General features: G+C 41.2%; 1 protein-coding gene across 1 annotated transcript in view; it reads right to left on the reverse strand.

The window, feature by feature from the left end:
• Positions 1-17,798, reverse strand: part of MTUS2 (microtubule associated scaffold protein 2) — a 312,496-nt gene that overhangs the window by 109,419 nt on the left and 185,279 nt on the right. The gene's annotated exons all lie outside the window — the stretch shown is intronic.

The raw sequence follows: 17,798 nt of genomic DNA on the forward strand, positions 1-17,798 counted from the left end.
GAGCAGTTGTGTTTTTTGTTTTTGTTTTTGTTTTCTTCAAGGGGATTCCTCTTTGAAAATGTCTAATGGGAAATCACTCAGTCAATCCAGGTCGAAGTCAGAGTTAACACCTAGCAACTCTTTCACTGGGCATCGGGGAGTAATGCCTACACGCCCTTCCCTCCCTTCAACCCTTTCTTTAATGTCAGGTTCAAGTCACGTGTCTGATGACCTCTGCTGCAGGGATTTCTGGCTTTAAATTCCTACAGCACCCATGCCCTGCATGTGAGCATTCACACCACCTCCACGGCTGAAGGTCCAGTCCCAGCCACCATAACCTCTCACCTTCTAACGGGAGCCCTGCTTCTTCTCATCTTTCACTGCACAGCTGCCAGAATGATCTCTATAAACAGAAAAGAGCCCACGGCCCGCGTGGACCCCTCCCTCCACTCCTTACGCTCCGCTGCAGTAGGAAGAAAGCGCTCGCTCCTTACATGGCCCCCTAACCCTCTGAGACCCGGTTCCTGCCGCGCAAATGTTAGGGGCGTACGTTGAGGAGGCTGCACAGAGGATAGAAGCAGAAGTTCTGCCTGGGGTTGGGGAGGCTTTAAGATTATTAGGCTGAAGCATTAAGGCGTAAAGGCCCAGGAAAGAGCTCAGAGACAAGCACTGCATCACGGTCCCAGACCCTCGGGTAAGCAAGCGTCTTCCTCGGATCGGCTGTACTTCTAGCGTGAGGCTCAGACAGACCTGACACCCCCAGAGAGCCCCTGCAGTGGCCAGTGGACTTACGTTCCCAAGAATATTCTTTCCTTGGCTCCAACAGATCACGTCCTAGAGGACATGACAGGGACACGGACCACACAATCATGAATAAACTTTTAATGTTTCCACAGTTCTTTCGTCTCCCCACTCTGCCTCCAAAACATCAGGGAGTAACATACAGAACAAATCACAAAGCAGTGGCCTCTTCAGTACCTGACACCTTGAGTTGCAGCAGTCATGGGCCTGAGAACACACAATGGCCTCATCTTTTAAGGGGAAAAGATTGTTAATTGATCTAAATACTTCTGATTGTTAATTTAATGGTAACCATGCTAACTTTAATCAAATCTTCCTCCTTTTAAGGAATCATCAGAGGGCTTCCCTGGTGGCGCAGTGGTTAGGAGTCCACCTGCCAATGCAGGGGACATGGGTTTGAGTCCTAGTCTGGGAAGATCCCACATGCTGCGGAGCAGCGAAGCCCGTGCGCCACAACTACTGGGCCTGCGCTCTAGAGCCCATGAGCCACAACTACTGAAGCCTGCGTGCTGCAGCTACTGAAGCCCATACGCCTAGAGCCCGTGCTCCGCAACAAGGGAAGCCACCGCAATGAGAAGCCCGCGCACCGCAACGAAGAGTAGCCCTCCTCACCACAACTAGAGAAAGCTCGCATGCAGCAACGAGGACCCAATGCAGCCAAAAAATAATTAATTAATTAATTATAAAAAAGAGAAAATCATCAGAGACTGGAATATGACATATCTTCAATTAATATGGCTCAATGGAATAGCAGAATGTGAAATTATTGCTTCTTTAAAACTGCCTTTGCGGCATAAGAGTATACAACATTCCAGAAGGCAAATCAATCCTAATATATACTTAATCCCAACATTCTCAATACTGAAAACAAAAGAAAAATAACCACTGACAAAGTGTGAGAAATTTCACTGCCTGCATTAAATTTTAAGACACAGTCTAAGACCCAAGGCAGACTTTCTTCAGGATTACCGTTTGCCGTTTTATTGCTGTGGCTGGTGATTTTATAAAACACTCCAGTGTTTTTTAATGTGTTGAGGTACCAGGTGCCTGACACCATTACAATAGAAAGCACTTCTTTTAGAAATCTAAAGAAATAGTAAAACATACTTCCAGCTCAGTCAATTAAAGCTAACTGCAATCTATAGCATATAGAGTTACCTCTGAACTTGTGGATATTAGTAAATGTTCATGTTGTCCTGTGTTTCTGGCTGTCAGATTTATCCTCTGTTATTATTACCATCATCATCATTATTTTTAGGTTAGCACTTATATTGTAAACAGCTGATATGAAAGGATTTGGTGAAATCCTATTCTTGATGTTTACTTTGATACTGGTGTTGTTATTAAACTGGTTTTATTCACACACTCAATATTTGAGGGTTCTACTGAACACCGGTATGCTCAGTCCATATTTCTACTCCTGGGCCCACCAAACCGATGTTCTGAGCCAGGACATTGGCTCCCCTGCGAACATCAGCTTTTGGTATGAACATATCAAGCCAATGTTTAGCCTTACTGTGACATCACACCACCTGATGAAACCAGTCCTTGCATGGCACTCCAGGTTGGCTGCACTTCACAGCACAGACCAATGCTCAGGCCTCAGTGCTAAGACTATTGGAAGGAAACATGGAGAAACAAGGTTGCATGTGAAGTTCTCTATCACTTTTAGCTGAAAAGGGAACTGCCATCTTTTTAAATATTGGGTTGGCCAAAAAGTTCATTTGGATTTTTCTGTAAGATGTTATAGAAAAACCCAAATGGGGGCTTCCCTGGTGGCACAGTGGTTGAGAGCCCGCCTGCCGATGCAGGGGACATGGGTTCGTGCCCCGGTCCGGGAAGATCCCACATGCCGCGGAGTGGCTAGGCCCACGAGCTATGGCCGCTGAGCCTGCGCGTCCGGAGCCTGTGCCCCGCAACGGGAGAGGCCACAACAACTTTTTGGCCAACCCAACATATCAAATATAACTTTGCCTGTGACTAATGATCATTTGACTGTCGTCAGCATAGCTCCGATCCTCGCTAAAAACAGCATTCTTTTCCTGTGCTGTGGATTTTGTCAAATATGTCTACAGTTATTCCCTGAAGTATCATTCTGTCACTCACTTTCCTGTCCGCCCATATGTCCGACCATCCCCAGGACGGTACGGAAGGATGGCCTCACAGTCTCACCCACGGTCCTGGGGAGACAGAGCTTATGTTGAAAGAAGGTGAATGACACTCAGCCAGCTTCACCTGGTTCATTAAAAATTAAAAAGGGTCTTGCTTCCTTCTGCTGTCTTTTCTTAAAAGCCAGCACATGATGAGGTTTAAATACAAACCTATTTAGAAGTAAAGGGCAAACGGGAACACGGGACAGAAGAGTTGTGAGCCAGTGATCACAGGCAGCTCATGGAGCACACGGTCGGCACTGGAATGACTGTGATGACGGTGACCCACTTCTGACCTCTTACACCCAAACTTCTCTGGAAAAGCCACCATACACGCTTCAAATGAGGGCCATGCCACATCCCCTGAGGACCTTTCCATGCGCTGGAAGATTTTATTACCTCCTTCCCTGTTCTTTGTGGTACTTATATTGCTTCTGGGGAGGTCAAATGTTCAAGGCAGGCAGACATGCCACTGACCTCTGTCTGCAGCCAGGTAGAGTCAAGTTACGTGTGTTTAGTCTCTTTCCAAAAAAAATCAAAACTCTGGTCGCCTAGAATATTCTGATTTCCATCCAGTTAAACTAGGAAACTGAGATAGCCTCATCCACCAGAGGGCAGGCAGCAGAAGCAAGAAGAACTACAATCCTGCAGCCTGGGGAACGAAAACCACATTCACAGAAAGATAGACAAGATGAAAAGGCAGAGGACTGTGTACCAGATGAAGGAACAAGATAAAACCTAAGAAAAACAGCTAAATGAAGTGGAGATAGGCAACCTTCCAGAAAAAGAATTCAGAATAATGATAGTGAAGATGATCCAGGAGCTCGGAAAAAGAATGGAGGCAAAGATTGAGAAGATGCAAGAAATGTTTAACAGAGACCTAGAAGAATTAAAGAACAAACACCTAGAAGAATTAAAGAAAAAACAGACAGAGATGAACGATACAATAACTGAAATGAAAAACACACCAGAAGGAATCAATAGCAGGATAACTAAGGGAGAAGAACGGATAAGTGACTTGGAAGACAGAATGATGGAATTCACTGTCACAGAATAGAAAAAAGGAAAAAAAATGAAAAGAAATGAAGACAGCCTAAGAGACCTCTGGGACAACACTAAACACACCAACATTCGCATTATAGGGGTCCCAGAAAGAGAAGAGAGAGAGAAAGGACTGGAGAAAATATTTAAAGAGATTATAGTCGAAAACTTCCCTAACATAGGAAAGGAAATAGCCACCTAAGTCCAGAAGCACAGAGAGTCCCAGGCAGGATAAACCCAAGAAGAAACACACTGAGACACATAGTAATCAAACTGACAAAAGTTAAAGACAAAGAAAAATTATTAAAAGCAACAAGGGAAAAACGACAAATAACATACAAGGCAACTCCCATACGGTAAACAGCTGATTTCTCAGCAGAAACTCTATAAGCCAGAAGGGAGGGGCATGATATATTTAAAGTGCTGAAAGGGAAGAACCTACAACCAAGATTACTCTACCTGGCAAGGATTTCATTTAGATTCAATGGAGAAATCAAAAGCTTTACAGACAAGCAAAAGCTAAGAGAATTCAGCACCACCAAACCAGCTCTACAACAAATGCTAAAGGAACTTCTCTAAGTGGGAAACACAAGACAAGAAAAGGACCTACAAAAACAAACACAAAACAGTTAAGAAAATGGTAGTAGGAACATACATATCAATAATCACCTTAAATGTGAATGGATTAAATGCTCCAACCAGAAAACACAGGCTCGCTGAATGGATACAAAAACAAGACCCGTATATATGCTGTCTTCAAGAGACTGACTTCAAACCTAGGGACACATACAGATTGAAAGTGAGGGGATGGAAAAAGATATTCCATGCAAATGGAAATCAAAAGAAACCTGTGGCAGCAATACACATACCAGATAAGATCAACTTTAAAATAAAGAATGTTACAAGAGACAAGGAAGGACACTACATAATGATCAAGGGATCAATCCAAGAAGATATAACAATTATAAATACATATGCACCCAACATAGGAGCACCTCAATAAATACGGCAAATGCTAACAGCGATAAAAGAAGAAATCGACAGTAAGACAATAATAGTGGGGGACTTAACACCTCACTTACACCAATGGACAGATCATCCAAACAGAAAATTAATAAGGAAACACAAGCTTTAATGACACAATAGACCAAATAGATTTAATTGATATTTATAGGACTTTCCATCCGAAAACAGCTGATTACACTTTCTTCTCAAGTGCACATGGAACATTCTCCAGGATAGATCACATCTTGGGTCACAAATCAAGCCTTGGTAAATTTAAGAAAACTGAAATCATATCAAGCATCTTTTCTGACCACAATGCTATTAGATTAGAAATGAATTACAGGGAAAAAAATCGTAAAAAACAAACATGTGGAGGCTAAACAATACGTTACTAAATAACCAAGAGATCACTGAAGAATTCAAGGAGGAAAGCAAAAAATACCTAGAGACAAATGACAATGAAAACACAATGATCCAAAACTTATGGGATGCAGCAAAGGCAGTTCTAAGAGGGAAGTTTATAGCAATACAATCCTACCTCAAGAAACAAGAAAAATCTCAAATAAACAATCTAACCTTACACCTAAAGGAAGAAGAGAAAGAAGAGCAAACAAAACCCAAAGTTAGTAGAAGGAAAGAAACCATAAAGATCAGAGCAGAAATAAATGAAATAGAAACAAAGAAAACAATAGCAAAGATCAATAAAACTAAAAGCTGGTTCTTTGAGAAGATTGATAAACCTTTTGCCAAACTCATCAAGAAAAAGAGGGAGAGGACTCAAATCAGTAAAATTAGAAATGAAAAAGGAGAAGTTACAATGGATACCACAGAAATACAAAGTATCATAAGAGACTACTACAAGCAACTCTATGCCAATAAAATGGACAACCTGGAAGAAGTGGACAAATTCTTAGAAAGGTATAACCTTCCAAGACTGAACCAGGAAGAAATAGAAAATATGAACAAAGCAATCACAAGTAATCTGTGATTTAAAATCTTCCAAAAAACAAAAGTCCAGGGCCAGATGGCTTCACAAGTGAATTCTATCAAACATTTAGAGAATAGCTAACACCCATCCTTCTCAAACTCTTCCAAAAAATTGCAGAGGAAGGAAAACTCACAAACTCATTCTACAAAGTCACCATCACCCTGATTTCAAAACCAGAACAGATACTACAAAAAAAAATAAAGTTACACACAAATATCACTGATGAATATAGATGCAAAAGTCCTCAACAAAATACTAGCAAACAGAATCCAACAACACATTAAAAGGATCATACACCATGATCAAGTGGGATTTATCCCAGGGATGCAAGGATTCTTCAGTATATGCAAATCAATGAATGTGATACACCATATTACCAAATTGAAGAATAAAAACCATATGATCATCTCAATAGATGCAGAAAAAGCTTTTGACAAAATTCAACACCCATTTATGATAAAAACTCTCCAGAAAGTGAACATAGAGAGAAACTACCTCAACATAATAAAGGCCATATATGACAAACCCACGGCCAACATCATTTTCAATGGTGAAAAAATCAAAGCACTCTAAGATAGGAAAAAGACAAGGATGTCCACTCTCGCCACTATTATTCAACACAGTTTTGGAAGTTCTTCTCTAGAACTAGAGAAATAAAAGGAATACAAATTGGAAAAGAAAAAGTAAAACTGTCACTGTTTGCAGATGACATGATACTATACACAGATAATCCTAAAGATGCCAGCAGAAAACTACTAGAGCTAATCAATGAATTTGGTAAAGTTGCAGGATACAAAATTTAATGCACAGAAATCTCATGCATTCCTATACACTAACAACAAAAGATCAGAAAGAGAAATTGAGGAAACAATCCCATTCACCACTGCAACAAAAAGAATAACATACCTAGGAACAAACCTACCTAAGGAGATAAAAGACCTGTACTCAGAAAACTATAAGACACTAATGACAGGAATCAAAGATGACACAAACAGATGGAAAGATATACCATGTTCTTGGATTGGAAGAATCAATATTGTGAAAATGACTATACTACCCAAAACAATCTACAGATTCAATGCAATCTCCATCAAATTACCAATGGCATTTTTCATAAAACTAGAACAAAAAATCTTAAAATTTGTATGGAGACACAAAAGACCCTGAGTAGCCAAAGCAGTCTTGAGGGAAAGAAACGGAGCTGGAGGAATCAGACACCCTGACTTCAGACTATACTATGGGGGGGGGCTGGGGGGATGAATTGGAAGATTGGGATTGACATATACACACTAATATGTATAAAATAGATAACTAATAAGAACCTATTTTATAAAAAAATAAATAAAATTCAAAAAACAAACAAAACAACAACAAAACAAACACAGACCTTCAAAATGGGGCTTAGTGATGGTTTGGGAGTCGTTAAATGAAAGAGTAAAAGTACTAGTTTTTTACTCTCTGACCCTTGTAAACTTCCCAACTGTTAATGAGGCTTATCCCCAATGCAAGTGTTCGATGTGAAATATATGAACAGAAATACCTAGACCAGTGTCTTGCGGTGACCTTCAGACAGACGATTTCACATGTGCACTTCATGTCATGTGTTTTGTGGGGACCAAACTATCTGACGACTTTTACCGAGCACCTGCTCTGTGAATGACACATGCACGGCCCAGTGGATATGCAAAGGAATGAGGTCCTGCCCTTGCTGGTAAGCAAGCGTCAGGAGGGGCCCGGCCGCGTCTGGGTTTCTAGTATTGATTCCTCACCGGGGCTCTCACCACTCAAGCGCACTGCTGATCCACTCTGCAACATCTCTGACAGATCTCACGGGTTTTGGGGGGCATACCCTAAATCTAGAACATTCTCCCATTATCTCGGTCTTGCCCCAGTCACATCCTACTCGTTGCATTACTCTGATTAGGGGCAGAGAGAATCTACAATGGTCCCAGTGACAGCTGACAGCCCAGAGGAAAGAGCTAGTAAACTTATATTGTTACAAAGGTGAATGCAAACAGTTTGCGTGCAAAGGCTGAGCGCCAGCAAGAACACGACCCTTCAAAGTGGAAAGAGAACATTAAAAATTCATCTGCAGTCATCTGGTCACTATCCAGAGGATTCTAATGGATGGAAAAGCCTGGTTTAATTTTAAAGCTGGAAGCTTAACTGACATTATAACAAGCAAGCTGTGCAGCACTGGGACCTGCATATTTATAATCTCAGAGAAGGCCCATGATCTTAATACTTGTAAACGAGAAAGAAAAGAATGAAAGGACACAACTTTGATAGCCCTCCAGCTTAAGGAAAAGCACTTCATGAGTTTGGTCCACATCCTAACAGAGAGGGGGTCTGTTTCTTGCAGGCTAGCACCAGCATGACACCCCGGGGAGCACCCCAGGCCAAATTCTTTGTGGTCCTGGACAGGCTTTATTTTTCTTAAACTGATCTAAATTTACTTCAGAAAAATCTGCCCAGCGGCACACTCCCTTCTACTTAGCACTGGCACTCGTTTGCCTGCACGTGGTTAGTGGTGGGGAAAGGTGAAGGGCAGACGGCATCACGGCAGGAACTTTCCTTCCGGCCAGTTCCGAGCACGGGTGAGGGCAGGAATTACTAAATTGGGCAGCGCCCGGCCGTATAGTAAGTACCCTAGAAAGAAGAGGTTTACCTTTCCCACTCCAACGAAAGAGCAGACTTTTCTATTTTGATGTACAGAAAAAGAGAGAGAAAAAAAAAGGATGTTACAAGCAGAGTTTCCAAAGACAACTATGAAAAATCTGTTACTATAATCCACGCTCTAGACAAAAATTGATGTAAAATAGTCTCATCTTCAGGAAATTTCTTATTATTTACCAGAAGTACAAGTGCTATTTATGAAGGTAAATCTGATTGCCTCCTTTCTTTGAGGGTGAAAAATCATGGTTTAATAGTATTATAGCAATTGCTTAGTTTTTATATTAAAAATTATAGCTACTTCTGGCCAAGATGAAGTAAGGATGGGATTTCCCTTCTCATCTGAAACTACCCAAAACACCTGAACAAAATATATAAGTCAGTGGATTTCAAGACATTAAATATTAGGAAATGAAGCACAGTGATCCCCAGAGTCAGAAAACAAATGAGGTGCCCCCCACAATCCCTACAATCACCTGACCCTATGGCCTGGGTGGCCTTCCAGGCCATGGCACAGAGAGTCAGGAAACCCACGGGGAGCCTGGTGGCTTCCCCAAGTCGGAAAGGTGGAGGCTGGGGGCTCGGGAAGTTCAGAGGTTACCGGTCAGAGTAGTCAAGAGGACAGAGACAGACAGAGACACACAGAGGGACCCCTCGAGTATCTGGACAAGTCTGATCAGTGCAGCCTGTGAGGACAGTGTCCAAGGCCAGGCAAAGCATTCCAAGCAGGATTAGAGGGAACACTCCCAAGAGCTCACAGGAGGCCAGGATTAGTTCTTGTTCCCACTGGTAGAGTGGAAGACCTCACAATTCCCGGGGCATCTGAACACCTGGGAGGGTCATGCCCTGGTGCTGTGATCAAATCAGCCTTAGAGTGATGGCTAGTCGGGACCATGCAACAAGGCTGATGAGAAAGACCCAAGATGCTCAAACTCTTTCCAAGTCACATAGTTTCACCCAAGAACAAAGCTTAAGAATATTTACAGGATTAAAAAAATCCAGTACCCAAAAAGGAAAAATTCACAATGTCTGTCAGCTAAAAAAATTTTCAGGCATGCAAATGTGCAACCCATAATTGGGAGGAAATGCAATCAATTGAAGCCTGCCAAGAAATGACACCTATGATTAACAGTTATTGTAACTATATGCCATATATCAAGAAGCTGGAGGAACGACTGAACATGTCAAGCAGAAACAAATAAGATAAAAAAAAAAAGACCTAAATAAAAATTCTAGAGATTAAAACCTCAAATGTCTGAGATGAAAAATACACTGGATGGGATTAAGAGTAGATTACACACTGCATAAGAAAAGTTTAATGACATGGATTTTCATAGCAGCATTACCCATAGTAGCCAAATGTTGGAAACAACTCAAATGCCCATCAACCGATGAGTCGATAAACAAAATATGATATATCCATGTAACGGAATATTATTTAGACAAAATCAGGAATGAAATATTGATCCACGTTTTGACATGCATGAACCTCGAAAACATGCTAAATGAAAGAAACCGATAGAAAAGGGCACATACTGTATGATTCCACTTATATGAAATGTCCAGAATAGGCAAATCCCTGAAACACAGAGGAGAGACCAGTGGTTGTCAGGGGCTGGGGAAAGCAGCGGGTGGGGAGTGACTGCTGAGGGGTGTGGGTTTCTTTTGGGGGTAAATGCTCTGGAAGTAGTGGTGACAGCGGCACAATTCTGTGAGTATACTAAAAACCACAGAATTGTACACTTTAAAAAGGTGAAATGTACAGTATGTGAACTACAGTTCAGCTAACAAAAAAACTCAATCAGAATGTTCTGATAGACCCATCTGGACATGGGGACTCGGGGCGTTTTGCTGCCATTTTATCAAAATGCCAGGGTCAAAACAGCTGCCTCAGAATGTCCTGTGTCCCTTTAAAATATGCTTTCTGTTATCAAGAAGCTTAGAGTCACGGAAGGGTAATAGGTCTGATATGCTGGTGCTTTACATGTGTTATCACTCACCTTCCCCATGACCTGCAGCACAGACATAATTCCTATTTTACCAAAGAAGCAGCTGAGACTCAGAGAAGTTATGTTATTTGTCCAAAGTCATATATCACATGAGCTACCGAGCCAGGATTTGAACCTGGTTCAGTCTATTCTTTTGGGCCAAGCAACCTGGCAACCTCTAGAATTTGCAGAAGAGTTTCTAGGGAAGGCAACTCAGTGTAAGCATTTTCAGATGCAGGAAGAGAGCCAGTAGGAATTGGTGTCACAGAGTTGGAGGAAGGAAAGTTTCAGGAAGGGAGTGATCAATAATGCCAAATGCCACAGAGATATGATAAGGAACAGGACATGTCCACTTAGACTTAATAACCAGGAGGTCACTTGTGGCCTTTGCAGGGCAGTGGAATGGGCGGGATGGGGTGGGGTGTGGCGCTAGCCGGCAGCGAGGGGAGGAGTCCCTTGTAAGCAAAGGGACAAAGACGGGGATCATGGAAGACTCTTTCCCAAGCCTGGCTACAAAGGTGGGGAGAGAAGTGGGTCAGGGGAATTTTGTTGTTATGGCTTGTTTTGTTTCGGGGATGGGACTGATGACATAAAATACAGTGACTGTCCTCAGCCAATCTACAGATCAGCAGGGGAGGGAAGCACACTTCAACTTCACCAGCCACTCCTCACCCAGATGACAGTAGAAGGTTCAAGGCCTGATACAGTTATCCCTGTTCCAGTTCACCTTCTTCTTTGGTATCCAGTAATCTGAAGAAAGGAGAGTCACCCTCAGAGAGGGATGAAGGAAGGAAGGAAGGAGGCAAGGCTGGAACCGAAATACTATGCCCCCAGGTCTGTCCATTATCCATCACATAGGTTTCTATTCACCAAAGCTGGCTTGAAATTCCCCTGTGGTAATCTGGACTTGTGTTTCTGCACCCTTGCACACATATCCTGCTGTTTTGAACTGAATGTTTGGGTTCTCCCAAAATTCATATGTTAAATCTCTAATCACCAATGTGATAGTATTTGGAGGTGGTGCTTCTGGGAAGTAATTAGGTCATAAGGGTGAAGCCTTCATGAATGGGATTAGTGGTCTTAAGAGAAGAGACACGAGAGAGATGACCTCTTTCCCCCACATGATGACACAGCAAGAAGGCATCCATCTGAAAACCAGAAGAGGGTCCTCACCAGTAGCCAAATCAGCCACTACTTTGATCTTGGACCTCCCAGGCTCCAGAACCATGAGAAATACATTTCTGTTGTTTAAGCCACCAGTATGGTATTTGTTATAGCACCCTGAGCTAACTAAGACACCTGCAAAACGCCCTTGAGTGTGAGTGGAATCTGTGAATATGACAATTACGTAACATTATAAACAAAGGGGGAGATTATCCTTGGTGAGCCTGACCTAATCAGGTGAGCCTGTTAAAAGCAGAGTTTTCTCCAACTGGTTGCAGAGTGGGAAGTCAGAGATTTGAGGCCTGAGAAGCATTCAACACACCATTACTGCTTCGAAGATAGAGGGAGCTGCATGGCAAGGAATGAGGGGGCCCTAAGAGCTAAAAGTGCCCCTACAGACAGCCAGCAAGGAAACAGAGACCTCAGTCCCACAACTACAATGAAGTGGTTCTACCAGCAACTTGAATGCACTTGAAAGTGGATTTTTGTCCAGAGCCTCTATTCAAGAACTCAGCCTGGCCGATACCATGATTTCAACCTTGCGATACTCTGAACAGAGAACCCAATGAAGCCACACCTGGATGTCTGACCTGTGGAACTGTGACCTATAGAACTAATAATTGGGTGTTATTTTTAAATTTTATTTATTTATTTTTATATTTATTTTTAGCTGTGCTGGGTCTTCGTTTCCGTGCGAGGGCTTTCTCTAGTTGCGGCAAGTGGGGGCCTCTCACTATCGCGGCCTCTCTTGTTGCAGAGCACAGGTTCCAGACGCGCAGGCTCAGTAGTTGTGGCTCACGGGCCTAGTTGCTCCACGGCATGTGGGATCTTCCCAGACCAGGGCTCGAACCCATGTCCCCTGCATTGGCAGGCGGATTCTCAACCACTGCGCCAGCAGGGAAGCCCGGATGTTATTTTTTCAAAAGAAAAGGGAAAGGAAAAGATTAGCAAACATATAGCAGGAGAAACTAGCCAAAATTAAACACACAGAGAAAAAAGACTGAAAGAAATGAACAGAGTATCAGTTTGGACAGGAGTGGGGCAACTACCAGGGGCCTAACATATGCATAATTGGAGTCCCTGGAGATAAGGCTGTTAGGGTGGAAAATTTCTGAAGAAATAATGGGCAAAATTTTTCAAATTTGATGAAACCCACACACCCACAGATCAAAGAATCTCAAGAAAATTCGAGCACACACACAAAAAATCCCACAAAGAAAATGACACCAAGCTATAGTGTAATCAATTTGCTCCAAACCAGTGATAAAGAGAACTTTTTTTTTTTTTTTTTTTTTTTGTGGTACGCGGGCCTCTCACTGCTGTGGCCTCTCCCGTTGCAGAGCACAGGCTCCAGACGCGCAGGCTCAGCGGCCATGGCTCACGGGCCCAGGCGCTCCACGGCATGTGGGATATTCCCGGACCGGGGCATGGACCCGCGTCCCCTGCATCGGCAGGCGGACTCTCAACCACTGCGCCACCAGGGAAGCCCAAGAGAACATCTTTAAAGCAGTCAGAGAAGAAAAAGACACACAGGCACAGAGAAATAAAGATCAGGATGACAGTCCATTTTAAATTGGGAACCATTCAAACCAAAAGACAGTGGAACAACATCTTTAAATACCTCAAGAAAAAAATAATGCCAACTTGAATTCTGAACAAAATAAAAGTATCTCTCAAAAATGAAGGTAAACAAAAACAGGAAGACTTTATCACCAGGAAACCTCCACTATAAGAAATTCTAAAGGAAATCCTTCGGGCAGAAGAAAGATGATACCAGATAGAAATCTGGATCCACATAAAGGAATGAAGAGCACCAGCAGTGAGAACTAATTGAGTAGATCTAAAAGACTTTTGCTTAAGAAGAAAACTGAGTGCTGATAATCAAAAATAACAATGTAGTGTGGGTTTATACACAGAACATACATAGAAGGAAGATGTTTGCTAACAGTGGCACGAATGCCAGGAGGAGAGAGATGCCAGCATACTGCTGTAACTCTTATACTATATGTGAAGCGATATAATACCACTTGAAGCTAGAATGTGTAAAGTTAAAGATGTAGACTCTGAACCTTAAAACCACCACTAAAATAACACGACAAGATATAGGTAGCTAATACATCAACCAAGGGGAGGAACGGAATCATAAAAAATAAGTAATGTAAAAGAAGGCAGTAAAATCGGGGGAAAAAAGAACATGTGGGATAAATAGAAAATAATAGCAAGATGGTAGATTTACTCCCAATCAAACCAATAACATTAAATGTACATCAAAGGCAGAGATTTAAGACTGGATAAAAATGGAAGAGCCAACGACAAACTGCCTATAAAAAACCAAGTTAAATATAAAGAGAAGTAGATGAAAAGGAGAAGTATGGAAAGAGGTATTCCATGCTGAAATGAATAGAAAGCTGAGTGGCACTATCAATATTGAATAAAGTAGACTTCAGGGAAAAGAATATTACCAGGGATAGAGGGTCATTTCATAACGATAGTGGAAAATTCATCAAAATGATAAACAATCCTAAACATTTATGTACCTAATAACAGAGCTTCAAACTACACAAAGCAAAATGATGACAGAGCTGAAAGGAGAAAGACAAGTCCCCAATTATACTCTGAGATTTCAATAACCTTCTCTCAATTACTGATAGAACAGTAGACAGAAAATCAGTAAGGCTATAGCATACTTGAACAATGCTATCAACAAACTTGAACTATGACACTGTAGAATATTCCACACAGAAACGGCAGAAAAGGCATTCTTTTTAAGCACATATGAGAGATTCACCAAGACAGCCCTTGGTGTGGGTCATAAGACAAAGTCTCAATAAATTTGAAAGGATTCAAGCCATCCGAAGTATGTTCTCCAACCACAATGGAATTAAATTAGAAATAAAATCAGAAAGATCTCTGGAAAGTCCCAAATATTTGCAAACTAAAAAAACACATTTCTAAATAATCAAGGGGACATAAGAAATCAAAAAGGGAAACTTGAAAATACTGTGAACTCAATGAAGATGAAAACCCAATATATCAAAATTTGGAAATTATATATCTAAAAGCAGTATATAGAGGAAAATTTACTGTACTAAGTGCACACCAGAAAAGCAGAAAGACTTCAGATTAATGACATTAACTAATTAAATCCAGTGTAAGCAGAAGAGAAATAATAATGGTCAGAGTAGAAATCAATTGTATATCCTTCTGCAAAAAGAGAGTCAAGCCATACCTCACACTATATACAAAAATTAAATTAAATGGATCATAGACTTAAATATAAAACCTACAACTATAAATCTTTTTAGAATAAAATGTAGGAGAGAATCTTTGTGACCTTGGGTTATGCAAAGATTTTTTAGATAACACTCACAATATGGTCCATAAAAGAAAAAAAATATGAATTGGACTTCATGAAAATTAAGAACATCTAATCTTCAAAAGACATTGTTAAGAGAAGCAAAACAAGCCACAAATTGTGGAGAAAAAATTGCAAATCACATAGCTGAAAAAACTGCATCCAGAATATATAAAAACTCTCAAAATTCAATAAAAAGAAGACCAAAAAACCCCAAATGGCAAAAGACTGGAATATATATTTCATCAAAGAATATACACAGATGTCAAATAAACAAGAAGATGCTCAACATTATAACATCATTAGTTATTAGGGAAATGCAAATTAAAACCACAAGATACCACTGTGTACCTACTATAATGTATACTATTAAAAAAACTGACCATACCAAGGGTTGGCAAGGATGTGGAGAAACTGGATCTCTAAGACACCACCGATGGGAATAAAAAATGGTAAAACCACTTTGGAAAACAGTTTGGAAAACTTTTAAACAGTTTTAAAAAGTTAAACACATAGCTACCATATGACTCAGGCATTCCACTCCTAGCTATTTGCCGAGAGGAGTAAAAGCAGAAGGCCATACCAAGACTTGTACAAATGTGCATAGTAGCTTCATTTATAACAGCCAAATCCTTGGGGAAAAACCCCCGAAGTCTCTCAATAGGTAAATGGATAAACTGTGGTATTTACACAGTGGAATTCTATTTACCAATAAAAAGGAATGGACTATTGCCACGTGGATAGATCTCAAAAAAGCCATGCTGAATAAAGAAGCCAGATAAAAGTAGAGTATATATGATTCCATCTGTATCAACCTTTAGCAAATACAAACTAATCTTTAGGGACAGAGTGGGGATTGGGGTGTGGGTGCAAAGGGCTAGGTGGAGAGGATGACAAAGGGGCACCAGGAAACTCCAGGGGATGGTGGACATGTTTGCCGTCTTGACTGTGGTGATGGTTCCACATGTGCATACATATGTCGAAACTCACCAAACTGTACACTTTCAGTATGTGTAGTTTAATCTTTATTAATTATATCAAATAAAGATGTTTCAATACAAAATACCACACACTTTTTTTTGCTTCGTATTTTCTTGGCATAAATATTTCAGTCCTTTTATTTTCAACCTTTTAGGATTTTTTTTTTTTTTTTGGCCATGTGTCATGAGGGATCTTAGTTCCCTGACCAGGGATTGAACCCGTTGAGGAACTAAGATCCCTGCAATGGAAGTGTGGAGCCCTAACCACTGGACCACCAGGGAATTCCCTAGTATTCTTATATTTTAGGTGTGTACTTTGTAAAACAGTCTAAAGCTAGATTTTACGTCATACAATGTGCACTTAATAAATACTTGTGACTGTTCAATAAATGAATCCAGTCTGGTAATCTAAATCTGTGATTTAGTCTCAGAGTTTAGTTCATGTTCATTCATTATGACATCTTTAAATTCATTTCTTTTTTTAAAAAAATTAATTATTTTTGCTGTGTTGCTGCGCACGGGCTTTCTCTAGTTGCAGCGAGCAGCAGCTCGGCTACTCTTCGTTGTGGTGTGTGGGCTTCTCATTGCAGTGGCTTCTCTTGCTGCGGAGCACGGGCTCTAGGCACGCAGGCTTCAGTAGTGTGGACACGGGCTCAGTCGTTGTGGCGCACAGGCTTAGATGCTCTGCGGCATGTGGGATCTTCCCGGACCAGGGCTGGAACCCGTGTCCCCTGCACTGGCAGGCAGATTCTTAACCACTGCGCCACCAGGGAAGTCCCTGAATTCATTTCTAATACCTTATTTTATTCTTTCAATTTCTTCCATATCCCTACCTCCTCCCTTCCTTCTTTCCTCTCTTTCCCTCTCCCTGTTTTCTTTTTCCTTTCTCCCTCTCTTGCCTTCATTTATATAGATTTAAATTTTTCTTAACCCCTCTTTTCAACTTTTCCCCTTACTGGTTCAGAACTCTATTTTATTGGTAATTCTAAAAATGTTAACATGTATAGTTTAACTTAACCAAGTCTGAAATTACACAATGTAAAACATCTTTACTCTCTTATTGGTGCATAGAATTCCACTGTATGAATACCATAATTTATCCATTTACTTACCATATAAGGACCTCACTCACAGTGGCTTATTTCCTTGTGTGTGTAGCAGTTTCACATTTTATTCACCAAGTGGACACAAGTACTGTAGCATTTTAAGTTGAATTTTCAGACTGTAGTGGTAGCAGGCATTCCAGCTCCCTGATTGAGGCAGGGCTGATTGAGGTGAGGATTTCCTAAAGGAGGACTGGTTCCCTTCCCACCTTCTCTCAGAGCCAGAGCACAACAGGTCAGACTCCTCCCGCAGGGTGAGCTTTTTTCCCTTCCTAATTTGTCTAGTGACGGTGTTGCCCTTCAGAAATTCCAGATTTATGAAGGTTCTCCGATCTCATCTCCCACCCTCCTTAGGCACTGGGCTTGTAATAGGGAAGAACAAATCTGACTCCATATTGGATCTGTTTCTTTTGCTTTGCTGCCTGTGCTTAGCCATGCTGGCTCTGCACCTTTTGTAAAGGAATGTTGCCTATAGCCTGAACTATACAGGATAGCCTGTTCTCAAGGCGCTGCTCTTTAAGAAGGTCATTCTTATAAAGAAAAAATGTTGCAGAACAGAGAAGAGCATCTG

The sequence above is a fragment of the Neophocaena asiaeorientalis genome, unplaced genomic scaffold, assembly GCF_003031525.2.
Source record: "Neophocaena asiaeorientalis asiaeorientalis breed wild unplaced genomic scaffold, Neophocaena_asiaeorientalis_V1.1 scaffold59, whole genome shotgun sequence".
In the NCBI taxonomy this organism is placed as follows: Eukaryota; Metazoa; Chordata; class Mammalia; order Artiodactyla; family Phocoenidae; genus Neophocaena; species Neophocaena asiaeorientalis.